Source organism: Cupressus sempervirens, chromosome 3, assembly GCF_028749045.1.
Source record: "Cupressus sempervirens isolate cs-2001-9-10 chromosome 3, ASM2874904v1, whole genome shotgun sequence".
In the NCBI taxonomy this organism is placed as follows: domain Eukaryota; kingdom Viridiplantae; phylum Streptophyta; class Pinopsida; order Cupressales; family Cupressaceae; genus Cupressus; species Cupressus sempervirens.
In genome coordinates, this window is record NC_143120.1 from 224768918 (window position 1) to 224791616 (window position 22699).

At 35.7% G+C, this 22699-nt stretch overlaps 1 pseudogene; it reads left to right on the top strand.

Annotated features, from left to right (window-relative positions):
- The first annotated feature begins 589 nt into the window (after window positions 1-589).
- Window positions 590-22699, top strand: part of LOC149565643 (wax ester synthase/diacylglycerol acyltransferase 7-like) — a 263490-nt pseudogene continuing 241380 nt past the window's right edge.

Below are 22699 nucleotides of genomic sequence, written 5' to 3' on the forward strand. Positions count from 1 at the left end.
CTCTCAGCATGAATGACATCTGCTTGGTTAGAAAGGCATTGAATGGTGCAAGTCAATTTTTCCAGTGACTCTTTAACGGTAAATTCATTGTTATTAAGTTGGATTTGTTGTTGGTTCAATTCACTGATATTCAATCATTTTGTAACAAAAATGTTACGGTGAATTCATTGTTATTAAGCTGGATTTGTAGTTGGTTCAATTCACTGATATTCAATCATCTTGCAGCAAAAAGGTTACCGCGAGTTCATTGTTATTAAGTTCGATTTGTTGTTGGTTCAATTCACTGATATTCAATCATCTTGTAGCAAAAAGGTGACGGTGAGTTCATTCCTATTAAGCTGGATTTGTTGATTCACTGATATTCAATCATCCTGTAGGAAAAAAAAATAGTTTACCACATGTCTAACCATTAATACTGGTGGCAGACATTGAATGAGATCATTATGGGAGCTGCTCTCGGCTGGAGATCAAAACGGTGTGCATAACCATACTATTGTAACTATATTTATAGTTTTACTTGCAATTTTAATGTTACAACTACAAATAATACTATATTAAAGTCTTAATCATTAAATAAACATATGTTGTAGGCACTACTAAAATATAATATAATACTATATCCTTTCTACTGCTTAATCAAGCGATTTCATTCATATATTTCTCCTGCCTTACCATTGAAGCATCTGCAAGGAAAAAAAATGAAGACGGCTAGCAGAAATTCACTGGCAGAAGGCAAATTTGTTTGTAAGGAAAATACTCATGATCAGGGTAATGGTTTGGATAAGGCCAAGATACATCTTAGGGAGCTGGTAGTGAAGAAAGCAGATGATGCAAATCACATGGTTAATATTTGCAAGGATGAAGAACCCTTGAGTCCAGTGGCACGCATGGTCTCCAATGCATTGTTAGATAGTTACACTTTGACCATTGTGGGATTCAGAAAAGAAATCGACATCACTTTATTGAAAACTTTACTGCAAAAACATCTAACAGAGCACTAAAGATTCTCTAGTATTGTGGTTACTATTCTCCTCTTCTCTTTTGCTCTTTCATTTATAATGCAAACTCTAATGCAAAACTCTAGGTCTATAAAACTTTCTTCGATAAGGATATATTTATGTTTTGGTGATATAGCTATTTTTAGAAGCTTTTCTATAGTTTATATTAAAACTATGCTATGATTTGGTTTAAATATCATATACTAAGGTTTGATTTCTAGACTAAAAGTGTTAAATAATTAGAATTAAAATTAATTTATTATTTCTGTGAGAAATATTAATACAATATAAAAAACTCACAACTCTAAACCTAAAACATCTACTTAGCAAATACTATTACCAAGTGGCAGTTTTGCTCGGTAAAGATTAAGAAATCGAGTGGCAAGAGTGTTTACCGAGTGAGCTCGGTAAATGAAGGGCAACTCGGTAAACACTAGATACCGAGTGAGGTCAGTAGATGAATAATCAACTCGGTAAATGAAGAACTCGGTAGACACTGCAGGGTGTGATTACCGAGTGAACTCGGTAGACAATGCGATTACTGAGTGAACTCGGTAGCCACTGGAGAGTGGTGCAAGGTAGGAGAAGGCACCGAGTGAACTCGGTAGCCACTGCAGATGACTTCTACCAAAGATAATATCGAGTGCAGACTTATGACGTGAATATTTCCACCATTAAAACCAGAGACCCAAAGCTTGAAATAGTTAACAATAAATTTCACAAATACAATGAACGAGAAGCAATGGAATCATGTATGCCTGCTTGCTTTACTATTCAACTTTGATTCAAACTAATACAAAATCTAGGAGCATTCGTCTTCAACTAGAAAACCCTAAAATAACCCTAAACTTTAAACTAATAAAACTTCAAACTTTAAACTTCAAACTTGCAGCTCTAATGGCTGCTTATAATAATGCTTGGAGCAACCACTGCTTCAACAAGTCAAATCAAACAATGAAATATGAACTTACAGAATAACCAAAGAAGAAACACGTGCAACTACAGGCACGAAATGAACTTCCTTTTCTCTGCACTCTGACGACTGGATCTACTGATCACTTCTCTCTTTTTCCTTCTCTGCAACCTCTCATCTGCTCTTCTTCTCACTCCTTCTACTATAGTCGAATGAATCTAATCATTCCTTTTTTTATACTTGCAAAATGTTTTCTCCCCATTTCTGAATTTGAAAAAATTTCCACCTACCATGGAATAAATTTATTTGATCGTTCTACAAGCTATCAAGGAGGTAGGTGGGCGTTTGGCTCCAGGGAGAAATGACCAACCACAATTAATATTCCAACACTCCCCCTTTATCCCTAGCCAAACAAACAAGGATCACTACTGATCCAAATCAACTACACCAAGACACTCTCTTAGGTGTACAAAAGTCCCAATGCCCAATGGCTTGGTAAAAATATCTGCTAGCTGCTGCTTAGACTTACAAAATTCTATTTTGATATCCCCATTCTCCACCAACTCCTTGATGAAGTGATATCTAATTTCTATATGTTTGCCTCTCCCATTGAAGACTAGATTTTTGGACAATGCAATAGATGAGATGTTGTCACAATAAATTGTGGTTCCATTCTCTTGTCTTTCATTTAAATTTGTCAAGATCCTCCTTAGCCAAATTGCTTAACATGCTACTGCATTTTCTTCTATGTATTCAACCTCTACTATAGATTGAGCAACAAAAGGTTGCTTCTTGGATGCCCATAAAATTGCACCCGATCCCATGTGAAACATGTGTCTAGAAGTGCTCTTCCTATCATCTATACTTCCAGCCCAATCACTATCCATATAACCAACCAACTTGAAATCATCATTTGTAGTATACAAAATCCTAAATCCCTTGGTACCATTCATATACCTTAGGATCCTCTTTTCCACTTACCAATGGCAATCCTTTGGTGTTTTCATAAATCTGAAAATCAAACTTACTGCATGCATTAGGTCTAGCCGAGTTGTAGTCAAATACATTAAACTTCCAACCATACTCTTATATAGTGTTGGATCCACTCCCTTGCTGGAGTCTTCCTTGCTCAACTTTAGACCTATTGCTGTTGGTGTGGGGGCTACCTTAGTATTTTGCATTTTGAATCTCTCCAAGATCTACCCTACATACGTTTCTTGAGAAATGAAGATGCCATCATGCATTTTTTTTACTTCTATGCCTAGGAAGTATTTCAAGAGACTAGGTCTGTCATTTCAAATTCATTTTTCATCGCCTCTTTGAACTCACCAATTAGATCCTTGTCATTTCTAGTAAAAATTAAGTCATCTACATAGAGACAACAATCAAAACATTTTCATTTGTTGCCTTGATGTAGAGTGTAGGCTCACCATTGCTTTTGCTAAAGCCATTGCTCATTAAATATGAGTCAATCGTACTGTACCATGCCCGTGGAGCTTGCTTGAGCCAATAAAGAGCTCTCTTCAACCTATATACTTTGTTCTCTTCACCTGCAACTTCATAACTAGGTGGTTGCTCCACATAAACTTCTTCTTTCAATACACCATTTAGGAAGGCAAACTTCACATCCATTTGATATACCTTACATTTGTGCTGAGCTGCAATTGCTATGACAGCACACATAGTTTCCATTCTTGCAACCAGGGCATATGTTTCATCATAATCTCTTCCATACTACTATTTGTAGCCCTTGACTACCAGCCTTGCCTTATGCCTATCGATTTTTCCTTCAGCATTGCATTTGGTCTTATAGACACATTTCACTCCAATCAGTTGCTTCTTGGGAGGCAATTCAGTTAGCTCCCATGTCTCTTTTCTTTCTATAGCATCTATCTCCTCATCCATGACCTTACACCATTTCTTCTCCTTAATAGCTTTTTGAAAATAAATTGGATCACTATGAGAAAATAATGCAAAATTAACACTCTCATCGTAATCTTCATACCTTTCATCTTGGTATATCTCGCTAAGACTCTTGGTCTTTCTTGGTAACAAGGAGGAGAGTGTGGGATTAGAATCTTCACTGCTATTGCTTGGCACTGACACTTAGTCATGCCTAGAGGAGCTCAGTAATGATTGAGGCTGCTTGCCTCTTCTTCTATCTTCTCCTTCTTTTTGATGTTCATCAGCATCCTCTTCACTTATAATTGGCACTTTACTTGAAGTGCTTGGTGACTCATTAGTTGGACCATACCAAGACTAATTTTCAAGAAATTCCACATCTCTTGAAAACATCATCTTGTTGTTCAATAGGTCATACAATCTGTATGCCTTTGATTTTGAGCTGTACGCTGTGAAGATACACTTCACTCCTTTGTTATCTAATTTCTGCCTTTGCTCTTTAGGTACATGTGCATATGCAACACATCCAAACACCCTTAGGTGTTCAACTGTCCATCTTCCTTGTGACCATGCTTCCATTGGAATTCTGTCATGGACTGCCTTTGTAGGACACCTATTAATTAGGTAAATTGTTGTTGCCACAACCTCTCCCCAAAATTAAATTGGGAGACCTTTCTCTTTCATCATGATCCTTGCCATTTCTACAATGGTCCTATTCTTTCTTTCAGCCACTCCATTTTGTTGTGGTGTGTAGCTGGCTGTGAGTTCTTTCTTTATGCCATGTTTCCTGCAAAAAATTACAAAAGAATTGGAGGTATACTCCCCTCCTCTATCTGATCTAAGGATCTTGATATAATGTCCACATTCTCTTTCAGCTTGGGCTTTAAATTCTACAAATTTTTCAAATGCTTCAAATTTATTCTTTAAGAAATACACCCATGTCCTACAACTGAAATTATCAGTAAATGTCATGAAATAAGTACTCCCCCCAATGGAAGTACTTGCATAGGACTGACTAGGTCAGTATGCACTAACTCTAATGGATATCTAGCCCTCCTAGAATTTTCAAAATTAAAAGGAAGCCTATGTTGCTTACCCAAAATACAAGCCTCACACTTGTCACATGAATTTCCTATTCATGGAAAACCTTCTACCATTCTTTTATTTTATAATAAATTTAAACCAGCCTAGCCAAGATGACCATACCTGAGGTGCCATAGTCGTGAGGGGTCTTCAATCACACTCCTTAGAGCTGATTGTGTGGGAGGTGCAGCACCAACATGAGATGAGAAACATGTCTCTATCTTCAAGGGAAATATTATGTTCTTTGTCATTTGAACTGCTGCAAGTAAGTTCTTGCTTCCATCCTTTTCATGAATGACACATGTGTCATTCTCCATTAGCACTTTGTGTCCATTTTGAATGAGCTGACCAATGCTCATCAAATTGTGCTTCATACTAGGGGCGAAATACACATTTTTATTTCTTTCTTTTGACCTTTCTTGGTGTGGACCATAATAGATTTTTTGCCCACAACTTGTAAGGTTCCATTGTTACCCATTTTAATCTCAGATTTGAAACTCTTGTCAATGAATGAAAACAAGGTTTCATTACCACTCATGTAGTTGCTACATCCACTGTCGAGGTAGCAAACCTCAGGGCTTCCTTCTTCACCAACATTACACATGATTAAAGTAGTGGCATTGTTTCACTTCCTATGTTAACATCAGCCACATTTGCTTGTCCTGACTGATCATTTTGCTTCTTCTAGCATTCACTTGCATAATGTCCATATTTATGATAGTAGTAGCATTCTACATTACTCTTATTTGGGTTGTAGTTTTTCTTACCTCCTCTTGAAGTATTTTGTGAGTTACTTGCTCCATCTGCTCTTCTTGAGCTTTCTGCTGTAGCATTCCTTTGTCCTCCATTACCTCAGCCTCTGACTCTAGAGTTTCTGCTTGAGCCGTTTCTTCCTCTCCCCCTTCATCTTGGATTTGACTGAGCTTTGAATGCTTGCTCTTGGGAAGAAGAAGATATGAATCTATTGATCCTATGCTCATGGGTTTGAAGTGTACCCATTAACTCATCCATTGTCAAAACAGTGAGGTCTTTTGCCTCTTCTATGGTCATGACCAAATTGTCATATTTATAAGGTAAACTCCTCAATATCTTCTCCACTATCCTCTACTCTTGATAGTCTTCTCCATTTGACTTCAGCTGGTTAATCACATTGGAGGTCCTTGAACTGAAGTCTGCAACTAATTCATTTTCCTTCATTTGAAAGTTCTCAAACTCCCTCCTTATATTCTATAGCTTTACTGTACAGACTTTATCAGTCCCCTTGAAATTCGTCTCAAGGATATCCCAAGCTTCCTTTGCATAATTTGCTGCTGCAATTTTTGGGAGTACTGTCTCTGTCATAGCTGCCTCAATCAAACTTAATGCCTTAGCATCTTTCCTCCTTGACTCTTTCAAATGAGTCTTTTGCGCATTTGTGAGAGCAGCATACTAAGCTAGGTCTGTCACATCATTGAACCCATTAACTACAAACTCCCACAAATCATTTCCTACCATTATAGTTTTCATCTTCTTTGCCCATGTATAATAATTTTGTCCATTGAAGGGTGGTGGCTGCTACCATATCTTTCCTGCATCTTCTGCCATGATAAATATCCCATAAAATAAATTTCCTAACTCACTGTGGATGTGGGGCCTCAAAGCTCTGATACCATGCAAGAAATATTAATACAACATAAAAAACCCATTACCCTAAACCTAAAAAATCTACTCAGCAAATACTATTACCGAGTGGCAGTTTTGCTCGGTAAACATTAAGAAACTGAGTTGCAGGAGTGTTTACTGAGTGATCTCGGTAAATGAAGGGTAACTCGGTAAACACTAGATACCGAGTGAGGTCAGTAGATGAATAATCAAATTGATAAATGAAGAACTCGGTAGACACTGTAGGGTGTGATTATCGAGTGAACTTGATAGACAATGCGATTAGCGAGTGAACTCGGTAGCCACTGGAGAGTGGTGCAAGGTAGAAGAAGGCACTGAGTGAACTTGGTAGCCACTATAGATGACTTCTACCAAAAACAATACCAAGTGCAGACTTATGACGTGAATATTTCAACCATTAAAACCAGAGATCTAAAGCTTCAAATAGTCAACAATAAATTTCACAAATGCAAGGAATGAGAAGCAATGGAATCACATATGCCTACTTGCTTTACTATTCAACATTGATTCAAACTAATACAAGATCTGGGAGCATTCAGCTTCAACCAGAAAACTCTAAAATAACCTTAAACTTTAAACTGATAAAACTTCAAACTTTAAACTTCAAACTTGCAGCCTTAATGGCTGCTTATAATAATGCCTGGAGCAATCACTACTTCAACAAGTCGAATCAAACAATGAAATATGAACTTACAGAATGACCAGAGAAGAAACACATGCAACTGCAGGCATGAAATGAACTTCCTTCTCTCTGCACTCTGACGACTGGATCTGCTGATCACTTCTCTCTTCTTCCTTCTCTATAACTTCTAATCTGCTCTTCTTCTCACTCCTTCTACTATAGTTGAATGAATCTAATCATTCCTTTTGTTATACTTGCAATATGTTTTCCCCCCATTTCTGAATTTGAAAAAATTTCCACCTGCCATGCAATAAATTCGTTTGATCATTTTGCAAGCCATCAGGGAGGTAGGTGAGCGTTTGGCACCAGAAAGAAACAACCAACATCTCTTTAATTATTTCTAAGCATTTGCCAAACTCAGTCTCAAAGAAATTTGAGGTCATTGAAGTAGTCAGCCTAGTATCAAATAATGTTTGATTCTCTATTTGAGGCATCCATAACTCAAATAGTAACCTACAAACTTATAAAAAAACATTAATATATAGAAAGTATCAGAATATAAATGTATTCATAATTAACACAAATTCTTTCAAATGAATAAGTTTTAAGATAACATAAATAAAAATCAAAACTATTTCAAATGAAATAGTTAGGTTGTGATCCTTGAAATATCGTGGCATTGTCTTCCACTTTTCAAACATTACAAAAATAAATATTAATAAAAAATTATATATACTATGAAAATATTTAAAGAAAATACATAATTAATCTAATTAAATAATGATAAAATATAAACTAAGTATATGATTTATTTATTTTAAATTAATCATTAAATTTAATAAAATATAAATTTTATTGATAAGGTGACATTGCCATCCACATTAATGTTAAAATTTAATTATAAAACATGAAATATATAAATATTTTGAAACATGAAAATATTAAATCATTATGAAACAAACAAATCTAAAACATACAAACCAAAAGCATTTTGGAATATGCAAATCTAAAACTAATATGAAACATGCAAACATTGTTCTAAATTGAAACATGCACATAAAAAATGTGCAAATGAAATGTATTATCAAATATCTAAATCAAATAGATTTTGATTCAATTTGATTTCTAAATCTAAATCAAACATGCAAGGCTAAACTATATGAAACTTATTGAAATTGAAATCTAAATCAAAGGAGAATATTATAACTAATTTTGAAATTAAATCTACATTTAAATCACTAAATCTAAATCTAAATGCAAAATTAAATTAAAAATAGAAATCTCACATGCAAAAAATTACTCCAAAACTTTAATCTACTCCTCTTAAAAAACTCTAATCCGTTGCAATAGTCTCCACCTCTTCCTCCCTGTAAAAACACAAAATCAAAATGAAATGTGGAGCATTTGTTTTATAACCTATGAGAGACTCCTCATATCCCCCAATAGATGTCTTTTGACATTCCATGAATTTGTTTCAAATTCCCCCACTCCCCACAAAAAATAAGCATGAATGTGCATGCAAAAATAAATTTAACAAAAAGAAAATATTTTATATTCAAAAATTTAATGAAATTATTTCAGCCTTATTTTTTTGGGTTCTATTCTTTTGGCCTTATTTTTTAAGGTCCTATTTTTGGCCCCTTTTTTCAGGCCCTATTATTTCAACATCCATTTGGCTTCATATTATTTTGGCAAGATATTATTTTGAGATTTTTTTAATATTTAATAATCGAATAATGATAAAATATACACTAAATATATGATTCATGTACTTTAAATAAATCGTTAACTTTAATAAAATATAAGTTGTATTGATATGGTGACATTGTCATCCACATAAATGATAAAATCATAATTTGAAACATGAAAATATAAATACTTTGAAACATGCAAATGTAAAACTATTATGAAATGCTCAAATCTAAAACATGAAAACTAAAAGTATTTTGAATTATGCAAATCTAAAACTATTATGAAACATGCAAATCCAAAACTAATTTGAAACATGAAAATTTACAACTTATATCAAGTACAGTACAGAAGATTGAAAATGGCTATCTCCAAATACATGTTTTGAAAACATTATAAACCATGTAGCTTTATTGCACTATATTGAGTCAAGCAAAGTGGAATGAACACAGTTTCTAAATATAAATTTTATACACAATAATGGAATGGTTGCTTAATTACTCCAATGTTCTTTCAAAATTCATATGTGAGGGATGATCCGTACGTGGGAATATTTACTAAACTAGTACTCTCACTAAGTAAAAACCCCACAAGAGTATAGTTCTAAAACATTCAAAAACTACATAGACACCTCCTTAATATACAACAACATTTTTTTAAAATTGTAATGCGCCCCATAAAAACTTACCAATAAAAAAACCAAAGATCACAAGATCAATAGTATTTCCTGGAAGAAATATCATAAATTTATCAGCCTTTACAAACAAACCTTGTAGAGTCCCAAAATCTGACGAAAGTAAAAAATCTCTTATTCTGAAGATGAAGTTGACGATTTCGATTCTAGCAACATTCACTTTGAGCTAGGTTTAGAAATCTACATTTTCTACTTGCAAGCCACTACACTAATACTTTCATGTTGGAAAATTAAATGCAGTGGTTGTTTCTCTCTGGAGTCAAACGCCCACCTACCACTTCTAACAATCAGAACAGATAGAAACATAAATATGGTGGGTGAGATTTTGAAATCAAAAATGATGGGGAAAATGGAATGTGACAAAAAGGAAATGTTTCTACATTCATTTTAATACAGTCAGATTATTCAGCAGATTAGTTGTTGCAGAGCAGAGCAGAGAAGGAAGAAAGGAAGAAGTTTGTACCTTCAGTTGCACGTGCTTCGCTTGTTTTCTCTGTAAATTTGTTATTGTTAGATTTGTCCTGTTGAAGCAGAAATTGCTCCAAGCACCACCATTGTATGTAGCCATTAGTGTTGCAAGTTTAAAGTTTATTGAAGTTTGAAGATTTACCAGTTTAGGGTTATTTTAGGGTTTTCTGGTTGAAGCCGAATGCTCCCAAATTTTGTAATCGTTTAATCTCAAGTTGAATAGTAAAGCAAGCAGGCATACTTGAATCCATTAATCTTCTCTTGAATGTTGTATTTGATAAGTTTTGTTTTGAAGCATAAAGATTTGGCTCTTTGGTTTTAATGGTGAAAGCATTAACGTTGAAATTTCCTAAGTTATAGTTTTTCAGTTGAATAGAACACTCGACATCCTCTTTCTCAATTGTAGCTGAGCTCACTCAGCATCTATTGTTGCCGAGCATTTACTTTGTGTGTTGAGCTCTCCTTTAAGTGTCGAGCTTCCTATCACTCGGCACCTGTTGCCTGGCACTCGACACCTTCAAGTGCCGAGCAATCTGTGACTCAACACCTTCAAGTGCCGAGCAAAATTGGCACTCGGCACCTTCATGTGCCGAGCAATTTTTTTAAAGTTCCAAGTAGATTTTTAGGTTTAGGGTTGTGAGTTTATGATTTTGATTTTCCTATTTCTCACATTTCAAGCATGTATTTAATATTGAAGTAAAAATTAACAAGAAAAAAATGTTTCAAGGCATATACTTCGAAGAGAAAATGAAGTGAAGATTTGAAATAAAACGCCCTGCTAAAACCTTTTGACTTGTAGGAAACCTACTCAAATCTGTCTTTCAAAAGTCACAAAGAAAATAATTCTCTTTACATTAGTAAAATAATTACTAAAACAAAAGAAAGAACAAAATAACCCTAGCTTCGATATTTTTATCAAAACTAGAAACTTATGAATGCACCTAGAAAAGAAAATGGACCTAGACCTTTATAGAAACACTATGAGCGTGACAAAAATTCTCTAAGTTAAAGTTAAACCCTTTAACCCTTTCTGAGAAAATGGAGGATGCACAGATTATCAAATATGATGCACATTCTGGAGATGGATTTTGGCAATGTGCATGCGTTTTTTATCAACAACCATGGTTTTTAATTATAATAGTAACAATAACGAGCTATAGGTTTCAATGCGGCAATCAATTCTATTGAAGCGTGCGAACAATAGTTGTCCTCTCGCACATTAAGAAAAGATTTACAGGTGTTGCCACTCTTTTTTGTTTTTGGAAAACTAATTAAAGCACTAGCAAAATAGAATGCACCAATAAGAAAATAGAGAAATTCGTATTAACATAAAATTAGAAATATTGAACACCGTCAACCATACACGATATATTATTCTTTTCAAAGTTTGGAAGGAGAATTAATTGATTCTAATTCATATGAAAACAATAGTCTATGCCTTTTAAAAGGAAGGGACTAACAAGATATATAAAAAGATAAATAAGTGCAAGAGCATTCTACTTTCATCGGTAAAGGGCCCCAACACACGACATTCTTTATATGCGATTCCTCTATCCATTTTAGGATATTCCACTCTCCACGACCATGTTAATTTTTATTTATCTACATTGAAAGTTGGTCCATGACTAATAAATCTTGGCCTTAAACTCCTAATATTCTTTAGCAATGATGATGAACATAGATTTTATCACTTTTAAAGCTTTTTGTTTTTATTTTTAGCATAAAGTCAAACTTTTATTCACAATATGAATTGCATAGAATTGAATGCAACACTCACTATGGCTGAAATAAGTGTTGCATGGGTTTTTAAAATTCCATTTCATTGTCATCATTAACAACGAAGGACATTTTATCTCTGCCCATTATTTAAAATTTATACGACCAAGAATCTCTAACAATTCTTTTCTCAGCTATATCAATTTGAAATTATATGGGTTGATTGTAGTTTCATATGAAGAAATATTCTTGGGTTTATTATTCCTAACCTAAGTTTTGTTCTTGTCACTTTTTAGTTTTGTGACTAATTTTTGAATAGATATTCTTTCATCAAATAAGAAGTGCAGGCATTAAATACTATATGATCTACAATTTTATATGATTTATAGTTTCCTTTATAAATTATATTTAATTTTGAATTCAACGGTTCATAATTATTGTAGTAAAAAAAATGGGGACTAATCCAAAGTGCATGGCCTAAAAAAATAGCTAATTAATAGGCATGTCCATAATTAACCAACCCCCTTTTCAATTTTAAAACATGTCATATTAATGTGTCCCAACGAGATAACAAAAACCACAAATAGTATACAACTTAAAATATACAAACTTCATTATAATTAGAGTCCATAAAAGAAACATTAATAAAACCATCATGGGTCGAGCACTATAATAGAAACACAATTGGACACTACTTCACCTTGTTTTGCTCTTTTCCCTCTAGCTTGTCTAGTAGTAGTTGGAGTCAATCATTAGATAAGAAATTGTAAATTGAGTATGTGGTGTTGATGGGGACACGACCCAAGAACAGAATAGAACCAACAGAAAGGGAAAATTATATTAACTAAGAAAATAAGCTAGTACGAATAGTACAGAGAAAATAAACTTCATAACATGCCCTAAGGGCTTACAATAGCATAAATCTAGAGAATATTTCTCCTTTTAGCACCTCCTCTCAAACTCCACTCTGAACTGCCTTTTACAATGCCAGAAATCTCCTTAAATAGACCCCGGAGGGTTAAGGACTAGGAGTATATTCTAGAAAGTGCTAGTAGGCCTCCATCGACCAAATAGAAGGTTTCAGAAGCTACGTTAGAAGTCGGTGCAAATCTAGAAGAATCCAGAAATGGTAACCGAACTTCCGGGAGGCATAACTTTTGAACCGTAGCTCCGATTGACGAACCGTTTACATTTTCGGAAAGCTCTCAAAGCGCTCTATAGTTCTATTGACGAGCTTCACTCGACCCCCATTTTTCAACCCTTTTTGAGGTCATTTAATGCCCCAAACTTGACTTTGAAGCATTCTTAGGAGGTCTCCAAAACCCAAAAAACTGCAATAACTTTCAAACCGTGGGGCCTTTTGACTTGATTCTTTTTCTGGAATGCTCTAAATCACAATTACATTCATTTGACCAATTCACACCTTCTAGGTCACTAGAATGATGGCCAAATTGCATGCTCCTATTTTTTTGGGATTTTCAAACACATTGATAGTGGAACTGTGAGAGTTGGAACCTTTATTTGACCCAAATGGGTATCCAAAAATGTAAAGACATGAAACAGAAACTAAGTCTAAGTACATGTTTTTGGGTGATACAGGATTGCCCTTATACCTCTAGATGCTCCTGCATCAGACACCCAGGGTAGATTGAAAACTGACCCTGTCACTTTATGGATGGTAGAGGAAATCCCAAATGGGAAACCTTAGCTGCTGAAATCCAAGTTGAGTCCTCGATCGGTTGTCCTTTCCATTTGACCAAATACTCTTCATACTGCCTGTATCTGGTACTCCTACCCACACGATGATCTAGAATGTCTTCTATCTCCTCCTTCTTAGAAGCAGGAATTGGACATGGCTCTAAAACCAGCTCCTCATCTACACCATCATCATGATACTCTGTTAAATATGCAATGTTGAAAACGGGAGAAATGTGAATACCATCTGGCAGCTCCACCTCATATGCATTTCCTGAGTCATGTTTCTTCAAAACTTTGCAAGGGCCAAATTTCTTCATTTTCAGCTTGTTGTAAGTACCAACTGCAAATCTTTCTTTTCGTAAGTGCACCATGACTAGATCCCCTACTTGGAATTCCTTATGTCTTCTCCTTTGATCAGCCCTAGCTTTATACTCTTGATTCATCTTGATAATGTGTGCTTGAACCTCCTCATGTAGATGCTTGATGTGTTCAGCAAATTCCTCAGCTTCAGCACTTGTCCTCTCCCCTTGTTCTATCTTCCTCAATTCTGGTGTAGTCCTTGGGCTATTCCCATATACAATTTGAAATGGTGATTTTCCAGTACTCCTATTTACAGAGTTATTATAAGCAAACTCTGCCTGTGGTAGAATCAAATCCCATCCCTTGGGCTTATCTCCAACTAAACATCTCAACAAATTGCCCAGACTTCTATTTACCACTTCTGTTTGGCCATCAGTCTGTGGGTGATGCATGGAACTAAATTTCAAGTCTATCCTCAACTTTTTCCATAATGTCCTGCAGAAATACCCCACAAATTTAGTGTCTCTATCAGAAACTATACTCCTTGGAAGGCCATGTAGTCTTACCACCTCTTTGAAAAACAAGTCTGCAATATGGACAGCATCATGAGTTTTATGGCATGGAATGAAATCTGCCATTTTGGAGAACCTATCAACCACCACGAATACTAAGTCATTACCCCTTTGTGTCCTTGGCAATCCAAGAACAAAATCCATACTTATGTCCTCCCATGACCTTGATGGAACAGGCAACGGCTGATATAGACCAATATTGTGACTAAACCCCTTGGCAACTTGACAAACCTGGCAACTTTGTACAAACTTCTTCACATCTTGTGAAATTTGAGGCCAAAAATAATATTCTCTAAGAATGGAAATGGTCTTATCTCGACCAAAATGTCCTGCCATCCCTCCATTGTGTTTCTCCTTAATCAAATTTTCCCTCATGGAACTCCTTGGAATGCACAATTGACTACCTTTGAACAACATGCCATCCTGAATCAAATAGTCTAACCACTTGGTTCTATCTATAGCAACAGGCTCTTTACAAGCTTTCCACGCTTCAGCAAAATTAGGATCCTCAGGGTAAAAATTCTTGAGTTCATCAAACCCAACTACTTCAACCTGCATTACTGTAAGCAGTGACTGTCTCCTACTTAGTGCATCTGCAACCCTATGAGATTTTCCACTTCTATGCTTCAACACAAATGTATAACTCTGCAAGAATTCTACCCACTTCATATGCCTCTGATTCAATTTACCTTGGCTATTTAGGTACTGTAATGCCTGATGATCAGTATACAAAACAAATCCTTTGGCAATAAATAGTGCCTCCATTTCTTTAAGGCCTGAACTATTGCATAGAACTCTTGATCATAAACAGAATACTTCTTTTTTGCATCATTCAATTTTTCACTAAAATATGCAATAGGCTTACCTTCTTGGCTTAATACAGCCCCAATAGTGCTACCACTAGCATCACAATCCACCTGGAATACTTTTCTAAAATCTGGAAGTGCCAACATAGGTTGTTTAGTCACCTTCTTCTTCAGCAATTCAAAACTTCTCGCAGCTGCTGCAGTCCATTTGAACTCTTTTCTATCCCCTCTTATTGTATCAGTTAGGGGTGCACATATGCCACTAAAATTCTTAATAAATTTCCTGTAAAAACAAACCAGACCATGAAATGATCTTACCTCAGTAGCAAACCTCGGAGTAGGCCATTCCAAGATGGCTTTTACCTTCTCTGGATCCATTTTGAGACCTTCAGGTGATATAACAAACCCCAAATATACTAATTCCCTTTTTGCAAAGACACACTTTTTTTAGATTAATTAACAGTTTCTCTTCCCTTAGCCTTTCAAGGACACTACGAATATGCAGTAAATGTTCTTCCAAAGTCTTGCTGAAAATTAAAATATCATCCAAATAGACAATAACAAATTTTCCCAAGAACTTCTTAAGTACCTCATTCATGAGCCGCATGAAGGTGCTTGGGGCATTCGTCAATCCAAAGGGCATGACTAACCACTCATAAAGACCCTCCTTGGTCTTGAAGGCTGTTTTCCACTCATCTCCTTCTCGAATCCATATCTGATGATAACCACTCTTCAGATCTATCTTTGTGAAGTACTGAGCTCCATTCAAGCAGTCCATAATATCATCCATCCTTGGCAAAGGAAACCGGTACTTGATGGTGATCCTATTTATAGCTCGAGAATCTGTACACATCCTCCATTCTCCATCCTTCTTTGGTGCGAGTACTGCAGGTACTGCACACGGACTTAGGCTCTCTCGAATCAAGCCCTTCCTTAACAGCTCCTAAACCTGTCTATTTAGCTCCTCTATTTCAGTAGGAGTCATCCTGTGAGCAGCCTTGTTTGGAAAACTAGCTCCTGGAATCAGATCTATCTGATGACTGATTTGCCTTACTGGTGGCAATCCATCTGGAACATTATCAGAGATAGTATCTCCAAACTCCCCTAGTAAATCTGAAACTTCAAGTGGTATTTCACTACTACCTTCTTTATCTTTCCTAGGAATCAAAGCATAGCACATATGCTGATGTTTCATGCCATCTAAAAAATTCCTTCCATCAACAAGAAAAATCCTAGCACTTCTACATACCTTTTCACCTTCCTTTTTCATGGGCTTCAATTTGTGGCGAACTCCATCCTTTGTTAGAGAGTATGTGTTTGCATGTCCATCATGCACTGCATGTCTATCAAACTTCCATGGTCTACCCAACAATAGATGACAAACATCCATCGAAATAACATTACAGAGAGCTTCATCATGGTAACTCCCAATTTTAAATTTCACTAAACATTGTTCACTTACCAGGACCTTATGATCATCTTTTACCCAAGAGATCTGATAGGGCTGGGGATGTTTCTCCCTCTTGAGCTTCAGCTTAGAGACCATCTCTTCTAATAACAAGTTATCAGTGCTACCACCATCAATGATCACATCACAACATTTATCCTCACACTTGCATCTGGTATGGAACAAACTCCTCCATTGTCCTAGTTCATTCTCACCACTTAGTAGGACTCTTTCATTTACCAAGGTCTCTCCTCTTTTTGCATCCTCTGAATGTGATGATTGTGCATCCTCATCCACATGAACAACCCTAGCTTGGCCCTCAGCTCTCCTATCTGTCCTTCCTTGTCGTTGAGGAAATTCAAAGGCACGATGACCTTCTTCATTGCAATGGAAACAGGTACCACGAAAGCCTCCTCTTCCTTGTCCATGTCCTCTACCTCTTCCTCTTTGATTTCCAAAGTCTTGATCATGGGAGCGGTTGAAACCCTCATTCCTCTGGTTTTTGCTAGTACCCACATCTTCATTTTTCTTTTGGGTTTCATTGCGGCCTCTAGATGATCTACCGCTTCCCCTTCCTCCTTGACTGTGCCCTCTTTGTCTTCCTTCAAACCTTTTACTCAGCTTCTCTTCAACTCGTAGGGAAAATTGGTATGCTTCTTCAACGCTGGTCATTCTTACCAGACTTAATTCCTCCTGGATGCTAGGTCGCAACCCACTGATATAACGAGCAACCTTCTCCTTATTTGCTTCTGCATGCCCCGCTCTAATGAAGAGTCGGTAAAACTCCTCTATATATTCTTGGACTGATCTTCCTGCTTACTTTAACCCATGCATCTTCTTAAACAGATCAAGCTCATAGTCCACAAGAATGAACTTCTTCTTCAATTTGTCCACCATGCGATCCCATCTTGTGATCTTCTCCTTTCCTCTTCTAAGTCTTTCTAGTTGAACCTCTCGCCACCAGATTTTGGCATGGCCTTTCAGTTTGGCCTTTGCAAACTTAACCCTATCTGGGTCCCTTATATCCTCATACTCAAAGTATTCTTCCAGTTTATTGATCCAATCGATCAACTCATCTGGTTTCAGATTTCCTGAAAATATACCCACTTCAATTGTAGGTCTTTTCCCAAACTTAGTAATGGCCCTAAAAAGCCTTTCCTCTACAGGATTCAGAACCTCCCCGTCAACTTCCTCTTCTGGTCCCATTACTTCTTCTTCATTGTCATCCTCACTGTTGTCACCTACGGCAACATTTGCTCCTCTACGAAGCTCCTCTTGCAATGCTTGTACCTACCTTTGGAGAGCTCTAACCTCCTCAGGATTAATAGCTCTGGCCCTTCCGCCATGCTCTCTTTGTGGAGGCATCTTCTAACTTGAACCCACAACCACACAGTCCTGGTGCAAACTTCCTCACAGTCGGCACTCTGTCTACACACTCAGGAAAACCAGCTCTGATACCACTTGATGGGGACATGACCCAAGAACAGAATGGAACCAATAGAAAGGGAAAATTATATTAACTGAGAAAATAAGCTAGTACGAATAGTACAGAGAAAATAAACTTCATAACATGCCCTAAGGGCTTACAATAGCATAAATCTGGAGAATATTTCTCCTTTTAGCACCTCCTTTCAAACTCCACTCCGAACTGCCTTATACAATCCCAGAAATCTCCTTAAATAGACCCCGGAGGGTTAAGGACTAGGAGTACATTCTAGAAAGTGCTAGTAGGCCTCCACCGACCAAATAGAAGGTTCCGGAAGCTGCGTTAGAAGTCGGTGCAAATGTAGAAGAATCCAAAAATGGTAACCGAACTTCCAGGAGGCATAACTTTTGAACCGTAGCTCCGATTGACGAACTGTTTACATTTTTGGAAAGCTCTCGAAGCGCACTATAGCCCTATGGACAAGTTTTGCTCATCCCCCATTTTTTGACCCTTTTCGAGGTCATTTAATGCCCCAAACTTGACTTTGAAGCATTCTTAGGAGGTCTCCAAAACCTGAAAAACTACAATAACTTTCAAACCATGGGGCCTTTTGACCTGATTCTTTTTTTAGAATGCTCTAAATCACAATTACATTCATCTGGCCAATTCACACCTTCTAGGTCACCAGAATGATGGCCAAATTGCATGCTCCTATTTTTTCAAGATTTTCAAACATGCTGATAGTGGAACTATGAGAGTTGGAACCTTTATTTGACCCAAATGGGTATCCAAAAATGTAAAGACATGAAATAGAAACTAAGTCTAAGTACATTTTTTTGGGTGACACAGAATTGCCCTTATACCTCTAGATGCTCCTGCATCAGGTGTCCACCCTTGCCACAAAAGTGAGGCCTTCCTTCATAGGAATATTATCGCCTTTTCCAGTAGCATGTTGGGGGGAGGTGAGGGTATTAATTGACTACTATCCTCACCCTTTCCCTCATTAACAATTTCCTCCTCCTCCTCTCTCTAATATTTTTTTGGGAGATCTTGTTTGTCTATATTTTCTGAGGTTTTTTGTGTTTGCCACTATTAGTAGAGTCTAAACTAGGGGAACTTCTAATTTTAGGTTTGGAATCTAAATTAACCCTTTTCTTCTTATTCCTTATGGACCTTCTCCCACCACCTTCAATCTCAACATCTAAGTAAAAAATTCTGACATCTTTCTCTATTTTGATTTGTTTAAGGATGGTGGACTTCAAACTTTCAACATAACCTCAATAGTTTTTTGAGGAGTAAATGTCATGAGCCCTACTATAGATATAATTATAACCATATTATACTATCATATAGTATACTAAATAGTAATAATAATGATATTTAAATATTAAAGATACTCTCAATATACATTTTTTTTTGCTATTGGTATAATATAAAGTAATGTATGTGTGTCAAATATATTGATTTAACAAAATTAATATATGTTAAATGGTACATACAATACATATGGTTTATTATTTTTGCTACTCATGATAAAGGTGTGATTTAAGATGAGTTTAAAAGAAAATGTTGACTGCTGATATTTATATTGAATACTTATCTTTTCAGCAATTGATACTAGGAATGAGCTAAAAGTATTATAAGTGTACATGTATAAGTATAGTAGGAAGAGAATATGGAATATGTACAAGCAGGGTAAAATCAAGGTACGATAAGTAAGCACACGTATGTGTGTGATACTATGTGATTTTAGGGTAATATGTTAATCATTGAAATAAGGAAGTATTTAATTTACTATTTCATTGGATAATTGAATTTGGTTTAAGATATATGAAGGCAAGTTAGGTGGGTCCATAACAATAAAAAAATGTTAGTGTGATTAATTTCCTTATCTATTTCTTAAAACCATCTGGTCATTAGGTCCAATAGCAACTTAGGGAATAGAAGTGTCCTTACCTCCATGTCCTACAATGGTGGTTGGGTCAGCTGTAGGTGGGCACTCATTGAAGAACTTTTCTTCGAATGAGATAGTGTGCAATTCTTGCAACGCTTGTTTAAAGGTTGGTCCAGAGCCTCCACTGCTCTCTTTCCCTGTGCTAACTTTGTGCAATGCATGATATTCTACAATAGTCTATAGTGAAGAGAGAAAAAAAAATCATGTTTTTCATTTTTATTAAAAGCAGCTGGATTCAATCATTTTAATTGCTCATTTTTTAGATTTCCTAACGAGATCGAGGCCATCAATGATAGTATGGGGAATTACTGAGGGCTCTACTATTTGTAGGTTGTAGAGCTCCCATGCTCAACTGTACTCTTTAAATAAAATGTTTTTCCATTATGCTACCGCCCTTTAAAGGGTAATCATAAAATGTGTAACTTTTTACACTTTTTATCCATACTACTTGACATCTTGTTGTTTTTCCTGCTACATACTTTGCTTTTGCTGATGAAAGAGTTACTAGAAGTTGTTTCTTTGATGCCCAGGCTACAACACCTCTCCCAAGATGAAATGCATATCTATATGTGCTCCTTCTATCTTCAATATTCCATGCAAAATCACCATCTGTATATCCAACTAATTTAAAATCATCTAAAGTAGAATACAATATGCCATGATTCATAGTTTCTATAATATATATTCCTTTTCTTGCCTCCGAATGTGAGTTTTTAGGTGAGCCCATGAATCTAGAGATTAAAATCACTCCATACATAATATTTGGTCTACTTGTTGTGAGATACATCAATCTACCAATCTTTTGAATAAAGTTGAGTCAAAACCTTTCTCAATTTCTCCTCTATTTAGTTTGGTGCCCACTACCAATATTGTAGAAACTGGATAGCAATTTATCAATATAAATCTTTTCAAAACATCTTTCGCATATTTAATTTCACAACTGAAAATTCTTAAATTCTTTTATCATTTTGACTAACTTTAGTGCCAAGAAAATATTTCATCAATCCTGGATCTATCATTTCAAATTCCTTTTTCATTGCTGATTTAAACATGTCAATAGATAGATTGCTTGTAAAGATGAGTCTATTCTCTACCATGTATGAATCTATTGTTTTGTACTAGGCTCTTGGAGCTCGCTTCAATCCATAGAGTGGCTTCTTCAACTTATAAACTTTTTCTTCATATCCTCTTTTTTCATATTCTGGTGGTGGTGGTTGCTGCACATAAACTTCTTCTTCCAAATATCTATTAAAAAATGCTGATTTCGCATCTATTTGGTGAACCATCCATATCAAGTCTTGCTATAGGTGCAAATGTCTCATTGTAGTGAACTCCATATTCTTGTGAAAATCCCTTAGCAGCTAGCCTTGCCTTATATTTTTCTACATCTCCATTAGCTTTAAATTTAGTGTTATAAACCCATTTTACACCAATGCAATCTTTGTTCTTAGGCAAATCAACTAATTCCCATGTATCACTTCTTGATAGATTCTATTTTATTATTCATTGCATTAATCCAATGTACTTCCTTAACTGCATTTGGACTCTTTCCTTCTTCCTTTTGAAAATTATATCTGCTTCTTCCTCTTCCTCTAAATCTAGAATTTCATCTTCCTTCGCCTCTACTAAATGTCATTTGTGTTTTGACTGCATTCTCCAGTGAATTACCATTATGCTTCTTCAACCTCTCTTCATGTTATCATCCAAACACCTCATCTATAGATAATGTTGTTAAATATTTAGATTCCTCAATTGCAACAACAATATTATCGAATTTAGGATGAAAACTACTTAAAATCTTCTCTCTAACCTTCTAATCAATAAGTTCATCACCATTCATCCTTATTTGATTAATCACATTCATAACACAATTTGAAAAGTTAGAATCCTTCATTTGGAAACTCTCAAATTCTCTTCTAAGTTGTTCCAATTTAACAATCTTTGCCTTACTAGTACCTTGATATGCAGTCTCAAGAATGTCCCATGCTTGCTTGGCTGTAACAATTGGCTTAATTTTTCGAAGAACAGAGTCATCCAGTGGTTGTCCAAAAATTTGTAAATTTTTTTTATTCTTCTGCCTATTCTCATCCAGCTTTTTCTTTTGATTATCATTTAAAGTAGATTCATCTATAGGTTTAGCATAATCATTTAAGATTATATCTAATAACTCATAGGAATCAAATATAAGTTTCATTCTAAACATCAAAATTGAAGGCTGAAAACTCCGTGAAGCCATGCCTAATAAAAACTCATAAAAAATACATAGGTATACCAAACCCTAAATAAGGCAACAAGAAACTCATGGATCTCACAACAAAATAGTTTGTATGACTTTTAGTACCCTTTCTTTGTTGCAATCCTCCAAACTCCTCTTTTTAACCTTACCAATTTGATGGATGGAGAGGCACAAGAAAATGGAAAACATTGAACATAATGTGTTGCTGCACAATATAAATTGATTGTATTCTATTCACTGCAGTCTCCTAGATAAATCTAGCATTGGCCGACAAGACAAAATATCTACATCCTTCCATAAAATATTACAACTCACACAACCAAAATACCTAAACCTAATAATCTAATACCCAAACCTAATAATCTAGAAACATCTAATGATAGAAAATTAATCCTAAGTAAAAATTATTATTTCTAGCAAGAGTATGGTTTAAATGAAGAGGGATTTAAACACTCATTGCTCAAGTCAGATGTGCAGATATTTTCAATGGTGGTTATCAAATTAATTTCCATA